Source organism: Microcebus murinus, chromosome 23 (genome assembly GCF_040939455.1).
Source record: "Microcebus murinus isolate Inina chromosome 23, M.murinus_Inina_mat1.0, whole genome shotgun sequence".
Taxonomy (NCBI): domain Eukaryota; kingdom Metazoa; phylum Chordata; class Mammalia; order Primates; family Cheirogaleidae; genus Microcebus; species Microcebus murinus.
This window is the reverse complement of record NC_134126.1, coordinates 16,263,547-16,280,986: the sequence shown is the minus strand read 5'-3', so window position 1 is coordinate 16,280,986 and position 17,440 is coordinate 16,263,547. Positions and strand designations below refer to the sequence as shown.

General features: G+C 33.6%; 1 protein-coding gene and 1 non-coding gene across 3 annotated transcripts in view; both read right to left on the bottom strand.

Moving 5' to 3' along the window:
* Nucleotides 1–17,440, bottom strand: part of ACBD6 (acyl-CoA binding domain containing 6) — a 148,849-nt gene that overhangs the window by 117,487 nt on the left and 13,922 nt on the right. The gene's annotated exons all lie outside the window — the stretch shown is intronic.
* On the bottom strand, nt 682–788 carry LOC142864013 (U6 spliceosomal RNA). Its single transcript, XR_012914611.1, has one exon. It is a non-coding gene; the product is annotated as a U6 spliceosomal RNA (small nuclear RNA).

Here is a 17,440-nt window from a genome sequence, read left to right as displayed (position 1 = left end):
TTTCCATAGAGGTTGTGCTAGTTTGCAGTCCCACAAACAGTGTATAAGTGTTACTTTCTCTCTGCAACCATGCCAGCACCTGTCGTTTTAGGACTTTTTGATAAAAGCCATTCTCACTGGAATTAGGTGATATCTCATGATTTTGATTTGCATTTCCCTGAGGATTAGAGATGTTGAGCATTTTTTCATATGTTTATTGGCTATTTGTCTATCTTCTTTTGAAAAGGTTCTGTTCATGTCTTTTCCTCACTTTTTAATGGAGTTGTTTGATGTTTTCTTGCTGATTTGCCTGAGTTCTTTGTAGATTCTGGTTATTAGCTCTTTATAGGATGTATAGCATGCAAATATTCTCTCCCATTCTGTAGGTAGTCTATTTGTTCTATTGATTGTTTCCTTGGCTGTGCAGAGCTTCTTAATTTATTTCGGTCCCATTTATTTATTTTTGTTGTTGCTGTGATTGCCTTTGGGATCCTCTTCATAAATTCTTTGCCAAGGCCAAGTATGTATAAGAATTTTTCCAACTTCTTCTACCAGAATTCTTATAGTTTCATGCCTTATGTTTAAGTCTGTTATTCATCGTGAATTAATTTTTGTGAGTGGTGAGAGGTGTGGATCCTGTTTCAATCTTCTACATGTGGCTATCCAATTTTCCCAGCACCATTTATTGAATAAGGATTCTTTAAAAATATGGAACACTTCTCAAATTTGTGTGTCATCCTTGTGCAGGGGCCATGTTAATCTTCTCTGTATTGTTCCAATTCTAGTATGTGTGCTGCGGAAGTGAGCACCCGTTTGTAGTTTTAAAATACTATTTTTTAGCAACGTCATAACATATACCCAAAAAGCCTGGTAGTTGTGGTTCTACAAGCAATCTAGGAACCAGATGCCATACGTCATTGTATATATGTACTATTTCCTACTTATTAACTCAACTTCTAGTTACTGCCTTCTAACTGGGAGTATAACGGTGACCCAGACAGATATGTTTTCTTAACCTCTTGGAGCTTAAAGTCTAAAGGAGAAAAGAGACAAGTAAAAAGTCAATTATAACATAAGTAGATAAATACTTTGTAAAGAAAAAAGTATAAACCACATAGTTTTAAAGTTACATTTCATTCTTTTTCTTCCAAATCCTATGGAGTAATATTGTCATATCTTGTTTCCATCCTTTATTATGAAACAACTCTGGCTCACAGTTTGTAGTCACAGATTCACCCAGAGAAAAGTTCTGAGCTAGTGATGTGGGTTCACAGCAGGTATTCAACATCCAGTGTGAGTACTCAGTAATTATTACCCATTAATGAAAAGTCACAAGGGACTAATAAAAAACATCACACTGTATTTCTCCCTAGACAATGCACTGTTCGATGAGTCTAGGTCATCGATCAATAACAAAAACTGTAAAATTTAGCCACTGACTGCAGGGAATTTATCCTGAAGAAATAATTAGATAAGTACGTTAAAAATATAAGTAAAAAGATGTTTATGGTAGCATTACCTATAAGAGGGGAAAAAAGATGAAAACATCTAAAATCCAAACATAGAATATTGGCTAAATAAAATTTATCCATACAACAGAATACTATGTAATCATTAGAAATTATATATACCTACATATACTGACATAGAAAAATGACTGTGCTAATTGGGAAGTAAAGCAGATTTCTTTAAAAAAAAAAAAAAACACCTGAGTAGTATGATCGTATTTTGAGGAAAAAATAAAAGTCAAACTATGCATGTGTGTGAATGCACATAGAAAAAATTCAAAACATAAACATCAAAACATTAACAATGGTTATCTTTTAAGAAAATTCTTATTTTCATCCAAAAATTCCTCTGCGTTGTCTGAAAGTTTCTGTAAGAAGCATAGTGCTTTTAAAACCAGGAAAAATAAAGGCTACTTCTACTATGGGGGGAAAAAATCTCTTCCCATCCACCAAGACAATAAAGCTTAGCTATCTATGTCCAGTAGCATATAGGAAGCTTTATAATCAGAGCACACACAGGTTGTGATAACTAGGTACCACAGGACTGAATTAGAAGCAGTACAGTTACAAACTCTGGCTCTGGAGTCAAGCAGAATTAGATCAATTTTCTGGCACTGTAAAGTCTATATGACATGGGGCATGGGTTTGGTTTTGTTTTTCTTAAAGTTTTCTAGGCCTTAGTTTCTTATCTGTAAGACAGGAATAAAAGCAGTGCTTACCTTGTAGAACTGTTGTGACCAGTAAATAAGACAATAGATATAAAGCACTTAGAATAATGTCCAGCTTATAGTAAATCCATATATGTATGTATATACATGTATATATATGTAAATGTATACACATGTATCATAAAGTTAAAAACTCAGTTCTTATTTGATCTCCAAAGATTAATGTTGGATGAACTAAACACTCTGGTATATTTTCTATCTCCAAAACATATTTTTTCTACATTTTTAATATTAGTAATTGTCGCAGTGCCTGTATCATTTAAGTAACAAATTCTTTTATTTCATTTAGAGACAGGGTCTTGCTGTGTCGCCCTAGCTGGTCTCAAACTCCTGGGCTCAAGCAATCCTCCCACCTTAGCCTACCAAGTACCTGGGACTACAGACATGTGCCACCACACCTGGCAAGTAGCAAATTCTTTTTCCATTTTTTTATCAGATGTTCGATGTGAAAAAAATTTAATCTTATAGAAGTGTATAAAGTAAAAAGTAAAAATCCCTCTGTTTCCTTATTTTCTTCCCCTATCCCACATCATTTCTTTCAATATTGTGCCTGTGCCCACCTGATTTTAGGGGTGGCTTAATATCCCAAAATGGGATCAAACTAAATGTAATGTCCTGCACTTTGTTTATCTTAATATACCATGGACAATTTTCTAAATCATTCCTTTTATGGCTGGATAGTATTCTATTCTATCGTCTGAACCATTTCCCTGTGGATGACCATTTAGATCGTTTCTAATTTTTCAGTAATGCAAACAATACCACAATGTACAAACACATACGTCTATCTTCTAGAACCTGCAGGTGTATTCATAGACTAGAGTCTCAGAAGTGGGACTGTTGGTTTCTTCACCTAGATTCCCTAAAGAACCTGAGGCAAGGTTTCCAAGCTAAGGAATTCTCCGGAAGTGAAATCCTGGAATATGAAGGATGAGAGGAAAAGGGAAGTGAGGCATGAAAGGAGGAAAAGCAAATAAAAGATGGTACTGTTAAGAAGCTGGCTTCACTGACCGAGGTCATACAAGATAGTTTCCATTCAGGTTATGAACCACTGCATCTTGCAGCCAGCAAGAAAAGGAAAAATAAAAGAAAGGAAAAGCAATTACCTGTCAAATTTTTCCTATCTCCTGCCTATCCTTGCTCAAAGTTTACCTCCTGAATTTCTGGGCTTGCCACCTAATCCCTCCAATCAGTTACTGAGGATAGAGCTTACTCCACACCTCTGCCCAATCACCGAAGGCAGGAAACAGTAATGGTCAAAGCCTGCATGAGTCCGGTCCTGCTGAAGGTTCCACACTAAAGGAGGCTAAGTGGGCAGGTGGTTTAAGGAGATGAAGAAACCGTATCCTAGAAGATTGCTGCCAATTTACGCTCCACTAAAGGTACATGACTGTGCTTATTTTCTCATGCTCTGTCAACAACAAGCCTTCTAATTCAATGTGTCAAATGAGATGTAGTATATGCTATTTTATCTTACATTTCTTGATTATTAGTAAGGCTGAATATCTTTCTGTGTACTGGCATTTACTATTTCTTTGAGAGATGGCTGATTTTCAAAAATTTTAGGTGTAATTTTTCACCCTTCCATTATAAGTATATAATTAAACTACAAGATTTGGTTATCTCAGTTCTGCCCTATTTTCTATTAATAAAATCACTCCAGGTTGCTTTTAAATCAGATAGTTAAAATCAGATAGTTTTAAATCAGATAGTTTTAAATCATAGCCATGAGTTAGCTTAAACATAGCATCATAAAATCTTTGATGGTTATTCTTTCCATAGCTATAAAAGAGAAGGACAAGGCAAAAACATGACAACTGCCTTATCCCTAGATTCCATAATTACATTTTGCAGGGTCAGGGAAACTTTGGCATATAAAAAAATTTTCATTTCCATCCAGTTTTCCATGTGCTCAGCCTCTGGCCAGAATGCTTCAGTATCAAACAGAACAATGACACCTGCTTGCCATCACCTCTGTCTACAAGCCAACCAAGCTGCACTGTCAGTGTTCAATTCAAATTTCTTTCATCATTATAGGGTTTTGACCATAAGATAATTATCTTTAACAATACAGAACCTTTTTCCATACAAGGATAGACACTGAGAAATTCAGACCCAAATTTGTGATAACACCTTCTTTGTCCTTTTATGTTCTTTTTTTCCTTTCAAGAAATACTCTGACTGTTTTTAGATCTGACTTCTGCATTGTACTTGAGGGTCAATTCATCACCCAACTCTTCCCCCTTTTTTACCTTTGCCACATTCTAAAAACTGAAAGTACAAAAATATATGGTAGCTTTGACTGCAAAGCTGTAAAGTTATTAATATCTTTGGAATTAGAAATTGTTTCAAATACTAGGAAGTCTTACTTCATGTGCATTGTAAAGTAAATAAAACTGTATTGCCTCCAGAAGAGAGATACTCTATAGTAAGCCTGAAAACAATACAGCATTCTCAGTGTGTTTTAAATAGAAGTCTTTATAAAATTCTCCAAAAATGAATGTGTTTATTTTCAACTTGGTTAATAAAATCCAATTCATGCAGCTGAGAGATTTGATAATATATGGAGAAAAACTATTTTCCTACTCTAAATTAAAGGAATATGAATTAGACTTAACTAAATCAGTCCTATAAGAATCAAGGTTTACTATAGCACAGCCACACAAGGGAAATGTATTAATTTTTCCCTCTGAATAATTCTTCTATAATTTTGAGCTGGTCATTTATTCAACATAGCCAACCATGTGCCATTAGTGAGTTATCACTCACTAATATCCCCAGTAATACTAACGCTGCATCCCATTTATTTTTTGGTAGCATATTAATAAAACTCTTACCTCGGTTAAGTATTATATTTGATATAATAATAAAAATAATTTATATTTGCATTGTACTCTACAGTTTACCAACTGTTTTATACATATATAATTTCAATGAATTATAATCTTCCTTCACAACTTTAAAACAGGACAATACACTACAAATCTCTAAAAGCAAATCATGTCAAATATTGTAAATAAAATTTTAACCAAAAAAAAAGACCAACAGAAATATAAAAAAATTAACCTATCATTCTCTTCCTACCTTGCTCCAAAACAATTTCACATTAGCACTAGCACTGTTGGTTCATTTTTCCAATTTAAGCTTTCAAAACTGCATACTAAATTTCCCTATATTGTATTTCAATCAATTGCCTAAGCTGAGACTACAGTGTCATAAATAAAGAACCTAATCATAAATTTCTCTAAAGACATAAAATCAAAGACACCCAACACGTACAAATCAGGTATTTTTTAAAAAACCCATGAACTAAACAATGAAAAGAAGTTATTATATGAAATTCCAGTTGATCAGTGAGTTAACCAGTCTATCTGAACAGACTTTTTACTTTCTACACTGATATTAAGATTACAACCATGTACCAAAATCATCTTGGTCTAGTCTTTTCATTTTATGTTTTCTTATAAATTATGGAGCTATGGGAAAAAAGTCAATCACCTTTCAGATGTTTGACTGCAAAAGCACTACTTAGAATAGCAATGATCTAACTTATTTAAATATAGGACTCTGCATGAAATGAGAGCTATCTGTAAAATAGCACAGACTTAAACTAGGGTATATATGACAACATTTCAAACAGTACCTAGATTATCTCAAGCCTCCTATGATTCTATATTCACATAGCTGACAAGAAACTCTAAAATACAGAAAATTTTTTTAAAGGCCTGGAAAAGACAACAACACAGTTTTCACTATTTTCATACAAATAAGTGCTACATCACATCCCATCACATTGAGGCATTAAGAAAGGTCACTTTGCTAGTGTTCATGATAAAGCATTTTTTTAAAGAATACATGAAGTTAAATTGATTTCTTTTTTTCAAAAACAGAGTCTAACTCTGTTGCCCAGGCTGGCGTGAAGTGGTACAATCATAGTTCACTGCAGCCTCGAACTACTGAGCTCAAGCGCTCCTTCTGCCTCAGCCTCTGGGTAGCTGAGACTACAGGCATGTGCCACCATGACTAGTTTAAATTGATTTTTAAAGCACATGATTAAAAAATGGTATTTAAAACCAAATTCCACTGTGTGAAGATGGGTAAAATATTTAACTGCTCGATTTTTTTTTGTTAAAATAAATCTATTTCTTAAAACTATTACTTGAATAGAAGTCTATTCTGTTTTTCAAAATTTCAGTACTTTTTACATCAATTTGTGAATATAACTTAAAAGAAATCTGCAGCTTAAGAATTTGTTTTCCTATTCATTTTGCAATTAATATTTTCTTGTTCCTAAATAATACAAATTGAAAGTTTATCTGTCAACTTGAAAGGAAGGAGATAATTGGCACTTCATTCTTTCCAATAGGTATAAGGTAATAAATTTAAAAACTGCAGATTTCATTTAATGCATAAAAATGATCAAACAAAAAATAAGTATGAGTGATATAGCAAATCATTCAACATATGTGGTCTTCTGCCTTAGCAGAGGTTTATATCAATGTGTTTCTTCAAAAATCTTTCACACATGCATGCACAAATGTTTGCAAACATAGAAAAATGTTTATATCTCTAATTACTAAAGTTATGCATTTAGTAATATTCTTTTTTTTTTTTTGAAACAGGGTCTTGCTCTGTCACCCAGGTTGGAGTGCAGTGGTGCTATCATAGCTCACTGCAGCCTTGAACTCCTGGGTTCAAGCCACCCTCCTACCTCAGTCTCCCAAGTAGCTAGGTGCATACCACTGTGCCTGCCTAATTTTTTTAAAAAATTTTTTGTACAGACAGGGTCTCACTATGTTGCCCAGGCTGGTGTAAACTCCTAGCCTCAAGTGAACTGCCTGCCTCGACCTCCCAAAGTGCTGGGATTACAGGCACATGCTACTGTACCTGGCTACTTAATGATATTGTTTCTGATGTTCTGAAATTTTAGGAACATAAACATGTGTAGGGGAAGGCCTGACCTGGCAGGGTTCCAAAATACTTTTGTTCCATTTATCTTGGCCAGTCCCACTACAATGTCAGACCTTCCTTTAAATTAAGCTATCCTATGCTGGGCTAATTTGGGTGCCAAATATGTTAACTCTTCCATTACTTTATTATTCAGAGTTGATTTATTTGTTTAGGTGGCAAAAAACTAGACTATGAAAGAATGGTGCATACTTTACTAATAACACAAATGACTCAAGAGTTTCAGAAAATAACAGCATCATGACTTACAGAAGACACCAGCTAAAGCACCCTATCAGACATCCCTGGAAACCATGACCCATAAAGTCAAATGAGGTTAGTTGTCAGTCTAAAGAGAAATTTCCCCAATTTAAATTTCCATGACACTAAAAACACAAAGGTGGCGTGTGTGTATGTCTATCTCACCAAAAACTGTCAAAAAAATCCAAAAGATCTTCCCATTCAGTTTTTCAAAGTCATAGGCCAATGATAGATAGAGTAATTGAATTGGATGATTTCATGATTTTATTCTGATCAGCAGAAATACTAGAGGAAGGAACTAAAAGCTGAGTAATTTGGTATCTTGAGAACACTGGGAAAATCACATTCCAAAGTACATTAATTCTTTAAAAATTTCAGAAGATGACATATAATTAATCATTATTATTATAAGATTTCAGCCGAGTACTGCATTAGTTTATGCTAAGTAATACAGCCTGAAGAGGCTCAATAAATCTTAGCTGAATAGAATCTCAAAGGACAAATTAACATAGTTACCCCCAGTTTTACAACACAAATAGATAAGAAAACAAAGACTATAGTACTTGGAAGTATAGAAATCTGGTAGAGAACTATAGTAATAAACTAGAATATAGAATAATTCCAAAGAATAAAACATATACAAGAGAAATGCTCCACAGACTAAAGAGCACAAAGACTAAAATACTGGTAAAATGATTTAATCAGCAATCATACAAATATTAGACATTTTAAAGATTCAGTCTCTCAATATATAAAATTTCTGCGCACCTGAACCAAATTTGGTGGGGGAGGACGAAGGTACAGGAAGAGAAACCAAAAGTCATCCATCTAGGTTTATAATACAAAATGTTAATATCCCAAAATGTTAAAAATTAAAAAAACTTTTAAAAGGGAGATATACTAAATTGCTCAAGCATTTCTGTTAAACAATACAGATATGATTATTTGGAATGCAATGTTAATAACATGCAGACACATGTCTGCTATTTTTCAGGTTTTAATGTGCCCTAATTTCTTGGTAACACCATCAAACTCCCTTTGCTGTAGTTATTGATATTGAATGCTACATAATAGCAGGTAGTATGAGAGAGATTAAACACACACATATGCACATGCATGCACACACACATACAAATTAACGAACCACCACCACCACCGAAATAGAAATTCTGGATTCACCTGATTAAAATATTTCTTATAATGTTTTACTTGGATTAAAAGGTTAGGTAATGTCCACATTAATATCTGTTTATATATATGTATGTACATAACACACACTTATAGTCATTCTTATACATAATAGGGTTAAAATTATGAAATAATATTCATTCCATGTTGAGATTTTGTCTCCCCACAAATCTAAATATGAAAGTAATACTTCTAAACACTTCCAAAGACTATAAATTCTTACTGAAAACATTACAGAGACTTTGGCTTCAGAATAAAGGATAAACGGAAAGACCACTTTTCTATTCTTTTATAATTTCTAACTTAATAATTCTGCTAATATTAACTTATATCCAGTGACAAATACAAGAAGAAATAATACTATATTGTCAAGGTAGAGTACAAAGCTATAATATAAAGCCATCTTGAAATACATCTGTAGTATATTTCTCTTTAAAAAGTTATAAAATAAGAGAGATACTAGTCCAGCTTAAATACAGTTGGAATTTATACTTGCTTTTAAAAGGGTAAGCAGTCCTAGAAAAATGCATCAGATTCTGATAAAATAGGGCCAAATATCAATGATATTTCAGGAAATATTAATAGAACATAAAACATAATACATACCTGAAAAGCTAAAAAATCTTTCAAAATGTGGTGTGGGAAAAATAATGCAGGTACCTAAGTCAGGTAAGCCTAGGTCTTACAAGTCTTGCTTTTGTACATTCTAGCTATGGGCTCGGTTACTTAACCTCTTGCTTAAATTAACCTTTCTGAGCCTTAGTTTCCTCATATGTAAGAAAAGTATAGTAACATCCACCCTATAGGATTGTTAAAAGGACTAATTGAGAGTCTTTTACTCTGAATTATATATATATGTACATATGAATGAATTTGCATGAAAGATATAAACTTTTTAGATACAAAATAGATAAGAATAGAAATGTTACATTCATTAAGTTTGGGGTATAAAATTTCACTGATTTTTGTACTACTGTATTTTTAAGATAAATGAGTAGGCAGACACAGTGGCTCACACCTGTAATCCCAACTACTTGGGAGGCTCATCTCTTTAAAAAAAGAAAAGAAAGAAATAATAAAAGAATTCTTTTCCAAAAGAAAATTTTAGTTGCACAGGGAATAGGTCTCTAAATTTTCTATTAAATTTAGATCACCAAACGAAATTTATGTTGCTTATTTTTCTTAACTTACATGAACTGATCTTTTCCCAGTTTTAGTTCTCATCTATTATCCCAAATATACATTTTGAAATGTAAAGATAAGACATTCTTTATGAAAAGAGCTTTTATTAAAATATCTTATTTATTAAGAGCACCTTAAAATATTTAATTTCTAACCTTACAGTTATTTTATTGTGTGTCTATAAGGGAAACAAACACAAAAAATAAGCAGAATACAAGTGTATTTATTTTCACAGAAAATCACAGTAATTTTAAACTGTGAAACACTGCCCTCTGTAGTCCACTGAATTAAAAAACAACTCAATTTACTTAAATCATAATATAATACAACTGAGGACTTTTGGATTTCCCTGCCTTGTTCCTAAAGCAAAATTTTTTTGCTCTATAAAACTCTTTTATTAAAACAAGATTATGCTAAAGAAATGTCAAATATTCTTCAACCTCAGTTAAAGTCTCTCCTCTCCTTTTGATTCACCCAAAACTCAATTTGCAGTTAAATATGGCATTAACTTTCATGTTCCTGCATAAAAATTACAATATTTAACCCAATTAATTCAGACATAACATATATGAGAAAACATGGACACAATCCATATCAAAAAAGGAATACAGATACTGAATTCAGAATTCAATTTACATAGATTCTTAAACCAATTTTCTATTAAATTGGCACTATTATAATTTGTAAAGTTATATAAAGCAAAACTAAACATACTACATGCAGCTATTAAGGTTATCTAGCCAAAATGCATTTTTGGGTAAAAAGATTCAAATTTTTCTTGAATCTTCCCTCTACACCAAACATAACATGACTGCCTAGCAAGTCCATTTCAACTTCTATCTGATAATCTTCCATATTTCAGGTACAGTCTGGTACAGGGAGTATAAATATGAGTAAGATATAATCTTAATTCTGGAAAAGTTTACAGTATTACGGGAGGGAAAGATAATTTCAATTCAAAGTGCAATGAAAGCATGGACCATAGAGGACAAGTATTCGGCCTATTTCAGTATAGTAAATGGAGTCTAAGATTCCTGGAGGTAAAAATACCCTGAACTGAGTCCTGAAGGATAAGCATAAATTAATCTAGTAAAGAGAAGGTTTTCTAGACAGACAAAACAACTGAACTAACATTATAAGGTGTGAAGAAACAGCAAGACATAGTGCAGTAGATATTAACAACTCTAGGCTGTGATTCAAAATAATGTGTGGGCCATAAAAACAAAACAAAAGCAGATGTCGGGACCCTGCCTCAGTAAATTTTAAGGAAACCTGGCATGAAGCTTGAACATCTGTATTTTTAAAGCTCCTTTCAAGGGATTCTGATGTATGGCTAGGATGGTGAAACAACATAGTAAGAAAACAGTACTGGAACCTGAAATAAAAGATGAGGATGGATAAAAAGTGGGACTGAAGTGCGGTTATAAACCAGAATATGGTGGACTTTGTATGTCATGCTGATTTAGCCTATAAGTAAAAGGAAACCACTTTTAAATAGGAAAAACACAATCAAATATATACTTACATAAGTCATTTTAGAAACAATGTGGAGGAAAATTGAAAGGGATCAGCCTCAAAACAAGGAGACCACTTAGGAAGTACTGCAACAGCCCAGGCAAGAGATGATGATATAACACAGAGGCAGTAGGGGTGGAAAGAAAGTGATGAATGTAGATTACTTTGAAGGTAAAATTACTGAGATTTAGTAAATAATTAAATGAGCCACTAAGAAAAAGTGGTAAGAAAAGATTCAGGGATTACTCTTAGGTTTCTCAATTAAATAAACTAGGCATATGGCAGTACCATGAAATAAGATAAGGAATAAAGGAGAAAAAAGTTAAAGGCAAGAGAAGAGGATACAGAATTGAGGAATTCTAGTTTGGACTTGTTAAAGCTCAGCTATTTTTATAAAAAAAATAAAAATTGGGGGATTTCACATAAAAATCAAAATGTCATATCTCTCACTAGGCACTCATAGTAATAACTGGTTAGAGCTAAGGTCCAATTTCCCTCTTTAAATTGTGCATGCACTTCACTATGAAGCAGAGTTCCATGACTCTCTATGTATAAATCATGACCCACTCCATTCATTTTAATGGTCTGGCCCATGAAGGCATTTGACTTTTTAAAAAATATCTTTTTGTGACCCTAGTCTAAAAATTCTAAGCCTTGATCAGGATTGCAGAAAAGATCAGGGCTAAAAAATAAATTTACAATCAATATAGGCTGTGGCTAAAACTGCAAGAATGCTAGGGAGATACACAGTTTTGAAAATAATCAACATAGGCTGAATCCTGGGGCAAAACAACACTTAATCAATGCAGACTTCATGCTTTAGGATATTCCTATCATCTTAACAGTGGCCTTTACTATACTCAAATTCTAATTCAAAATTCCTTTTCCCCATGTGTGTATATTTTAATCTCTTCAGCAACACTGTTAGTCCTTAACCATAAATGCTGAGTTTTCTATTTGATTTCCAGGTAGTTTTTTCAAGAATTACTACTAGCATCCTGTATATCTACATGCTCTCTAAAGGCTAGTTGAATTAAATAAAGTAATCCCCTATACTAAGTTTAAGTTATGCCCTGGAACCTGAAGAAACAAAAGAAGAGCCAGAAGAGGGTTAGAAATACATTCTGAGAGAAAGGTAAAGGGATTAGTATTTACCCTGGAAAAGAGAATAAGGAAGAAATTAGAATAATCAAAAAACTACTTATTAGGTACCTTCTATGGCATGGTCCTGTGCTAAACCTTGTAGGTGGTATCGTGGGGATACAAAGATGACTTCAACATGGTCCGTGGCTTTGAAGGGCCTATAGGCTACATGTAGTACTAGCAAGTATAATAGTCGGATGAGGAGGTTCTTTCTGAGATGAGAGTTTTAATACATGATAAAAATATAACTTAAAGAATTATTTTCTAGCATAAGCTAGGGAAAAGAAACCAAATTTAATACCTGATTGTCAACAAAAATTAAATATAAATTAAAAAAATCAAAGAAGGTAAATTCTGGCAAAAATAAACATATCTAATTGCTTTTTAAAATATAAATTCCAAAAGTATGACTGTCTTTATAGGTAAGTATATACTACATTTACGAATTTACCTATTCTGACTTTCAATGAATTTTTATAGGTCAAAGAGAAGTAGATGCTGCTATAAAAACAACAGGTAAATAGTTTTGCAAAAGGCTAGATGACTACTGGACAGCTAGATACCCACTTATTTGGCTATTGGAACAAAAGAGAGTGTCAGTTATCTCATCTACGCTATTTATCTTCATGGACAACACACAAATATAATACAATGGATGCTAGTCTAAATGCTAAGAGACCAGTGAGGTGAAGAGAAATGAAGTTACTATTATAAGATACCGAGTAAATATAAAAGTTTTAAAGATCTAGGAAGTAAAAAAAAAAAAAAAAAAAAGCAAAAGAGACAACCAAGGTTCTCTGAAACACAGAAACAGCACTAGAAATTCCTGAGAATAAAAACACATCTTATTTATAATGAAATTTGCTCCCTCTGGTGGTCACTAAAGGTTTTACTAGGTATGAGTAGAGATGGAGGTAGGAGAGAAAGAAATTAAACTTCAGGCACTAAGTTAACCTACATGTTAGACAAAAAAATGTTCAATTTTCAAAGAAAACTTTAAAAAAAAAGAATTCAGAGTTGAGTGTTATAGATGTAGTTCTGAAAATTACAGAAACAGTAACAAGTGAAAAGATACTTCTAGGGAATAGGACTGAATGTGTATGAGTATGTGGGGAAAGGTACTTTTTTTTAAAGTTTCATTTTATACTCTTCCACAGTTTGAATTTTTTTCCCATATGCCTATATTACTCTCATTAAAATAGTATTTAGTGGACAATATGGAGAAATACCTATATCTTTTACAACTTTACAATCAGTGTAGTTCCCTTCTCATTCAGAGTAAAAGCCCTAATCCTTACAATAGACTTATGCTATGTGACCAATCCTACTTCATATTCTATTTCTCTGCCCCTCATTCCTATAAATGTTCAGTCCTCCTTGCAGTGTCTAGAGCACACCAGGCATGATCCTCCTTTATAGCCTCTATAGAGAATGTTCTTCCCCCTTTATGGCTCACTCCTTCACTTACTTCAAATCTATGCTCAAACCCCACCTCCTGTATGCCCCACTATCCTTCTCCCCTGCCTTCTACGCTATAATATTTACTAATACACCATAATATTTACTTATTTATTACTCATTTCTGTCAGACTGTAAACTCTCTAAAAGCTGGGTCTGTTCTGCTGTATTCACTGCTGTTGTATTCTTAGTCCCTAAAACTGTAACTTGCAAACTTGCAGAAAATCAGTATACTATTAACATGTGAAATGAATAACTGACCAGTATCAATGATACCTTAACAGATGTTAGAAAAAAACCCCAAATGCCTCATTTTATATTTGGTTCAACATGAAACAGTAATCTATTACAGATTAGGATAAATTTGAATTACATATGCAAAATACATGATATTAATCTTTTAATGAGGTCTGGAGAGAGATCATTAATGTCATTAGGCCAAAAAAAAAAAAAAAGCAGCCATTAATGTATATGACCAAGTTACAAAATAAACTCAAATTGAATCGCTCTGCTTTTAGTACAAAAAAGACTTTGTATGGGACTCAAAAGAAACAGTATTCATCACACTATGCATCTTGGAACAAGAATCTTCTCAAAGAGCAATGGAAAATATCAGGTTTCATCCAGAAATTACCAAAAAAAATATCTAATTCTTTAATTTGGAAAATGCCTCTTATAGAACTGTTGATATTTATCAGGCTATAAAAACCTATCTTTTTGTCCATAGTAGAAAATACATTAAAATTACTACAGGACCCACAGTTTAGTTGTTCTGCTTTACATGTCAATGCCATTTATTTACAAGCAAGGCAGCCACCTTGGAACACAGTTACTTTATGATTCAGGACACTCGCATTAAAAAGAATCTTAACCTCCCAAGTGATCACCAAGCCAATTAAGTCACAGTCAAAAATAATAATAAGGTGACTGGGATGCAATAATTTTCCAGTTTCACCAAAGTTTTACCAAACCACCTTGTTATTTGTCAAATTCATCAAATTATACACTAAAGATTTGAACATTTCACTTTATATAAATTTTTCTTAAAAACAAAACTTCTATAAACACAATTTCAATTGGTAAATTTGTTTTTCACAATGGTACAGGTTAGCAATTTTGAAACTGCTTTCTGTATATTCTAGGCTTAAGCAAATAAGTAAATATACTGAGATACTGGGAGTCAGGGTTCTGTTGGAGAAAGGAGTTACAAATATACAGAGAGGGAAGACTAGAACGTATCTTGCAGTGTTGGGTTGGAATTAGAGGTATCAATATGAACTTGTGGTTTTTAACATATCATAAATATGTAAATATTGGCAGGATGTATATTGTAAGAGTTACGTAAGTATACACACATATGTGTCTATGATCATCTATGTGTATATCTATGTATATATGTACACATTCATATATATGCCCATATATATGTACATATGTACATATAGAAGTGCTTTGTGTATATTATCTATATATACATATATTTGAGGCTATGAATTATTTAGGTCTGTCTTCTGAAAGGGCCTAGAAACAATGACACCCCAGTAGCAGTATATCCCAATACCCAGAAATTGGTTTCTAAATACTGTTCTCTACCAAAAGGAACCACAGGAAAAAACCAATTCCAGGATTGGGGCAGGGAAAGCATCAGATGTCTATGTAGTAGGCTGAATTGTGTCCTCGAAAAAGATATGTCCCAGGTACCTGTAAATGAGACCTTACTTGGAAATAGGGTCTCTGCAGATATAGGTTAAAATGAAGTTATAGTGGATTATGGTGGGCCCTGAATCCATGACTGTCTTTACAAGAAAAAGGAATGAGAAATTTGGATATAGAGACACAGGGAAGAAGGCCATGTGAAGACAGACGCAGAGATTAGAGCTACGCTGCCACAAGCCAAGGAATGTCTAGGGTCACCAGAAGCTGGAAAAGGCAAAGAAGGAGTCTTCCCTACAACGTTCAAAGGGAGCATGGCTCTGTTGATATCTTCTTTCAGACTTCTAGCCTCCAGAAGTGTGAGAGAATAAATTTCTGTTGTTTTAAGCCACAAAGTACTAGTTTGTGGTAGTTTGTTACAACAGCCTTGGGAAACTAATACAGCTTGGAACATCTTGTGCCAGAAAGTAAGAAAATACTCAAAGAATAATAAGGACATATCAGAAGGACACGAGAGCCATCTTGAAGGGCTCCAACTAGCCAAGTAAATGATTTTAATGGATTATACCCTACTGAATAAAATAGAAATCCATGAGTCTAAACTGACATAAACACACGAATGTTGAGAGAGGCAATCCACCATGGGCTCTGAGTGTCCCAACACATTCTTGTTCAGTATACCAGGCCCTGACCACTCTTTACCTGAGTCATTTCTAAGTATTGTGTGTGCAGCCAGCCACCTTCATGGATGAAATAACATCTCTCCAACCCTTGACAAAGAGTAGGCTTGCTTCCACCTACTATAAAAGTGGTGAATCCCTGTAGCTCACTGCTCCCTTCCTATAGCACAACCCACTGCATATGCAGGAATCCAAAGAGGCCCACCTGCGTCATCCTTGTGGGACTTGAGGAATACGAAAAATTAATGCAAACCAAATGAAGCTCATGCAGTTTGCCATGCCGTGAATAATAAAGTCCTTTGGCTCTGACCCAGGATTCTTGTGCCTTCTGCCAGCATCAAAAGAACAGTAACAGTCTAACTTATTAGCTTGCAAGTAGGGTAAAATCTCAGACCTTTCACAGTTCTTGACAATGAATAAATAAAAGGGAAAGCCCATCCTTACAGTGGAATGCTAAATAATACAATGTAGAAGAAATTATAGATTTAGTAAATCATTAAAAATGTTAAAACTAGTGGGTGAGATCTGATTAGGAAAAGGATATTTATGTAGTCTCGAAGTGTCTCCCCACAAATTACTCATTAATTACAAAGGAAAAAATAGGAATTTTGCAGTGGAGAAATCTGGCAGACACTGTCTTAACCAGGTTATCAAAGTTAACATCACTGATTCTGGAACAAGATATCATGTACCACCTGGTATAATGCATTGAGAAAGACAAAATCCTATGGTATTCCTCCTTAAAATGTATAATCTGAACCTAGTTATAGACAAGCCCAAAACGAGGGACACTCTACAAAACAATTGGCTTATATTTTTTAAAAACATTGCCAGGCTCTGTGGTGCATGCCTATAGTCCCAGCTACTCATGAGGTTGAGGTGGGAGGACTGCTTGAGCCCAGGAGTTTGAACAAGTCCAGCCTGGGAAACAGTGAAACGCTGTCTCTTAAAAAAAAAAAAAAAAAAAATGGGGGGAAAAATCATGGGCAAGAAAGAAAAAGAAAGGCTGTGAAACCGTGTGATTAAAGAAGACTAAACAGACATAACAACTAAATACAAAGCATTATCCTGGATTAGATCATGAATCAGAATTTTAAGAAATAACTATGAAGAATGTTTTTAAAATAAATGATAAACTGAATATAGACTGTAGATTTGAAAATAATACTGAATCCATATTAACATTCCTGATATTGAT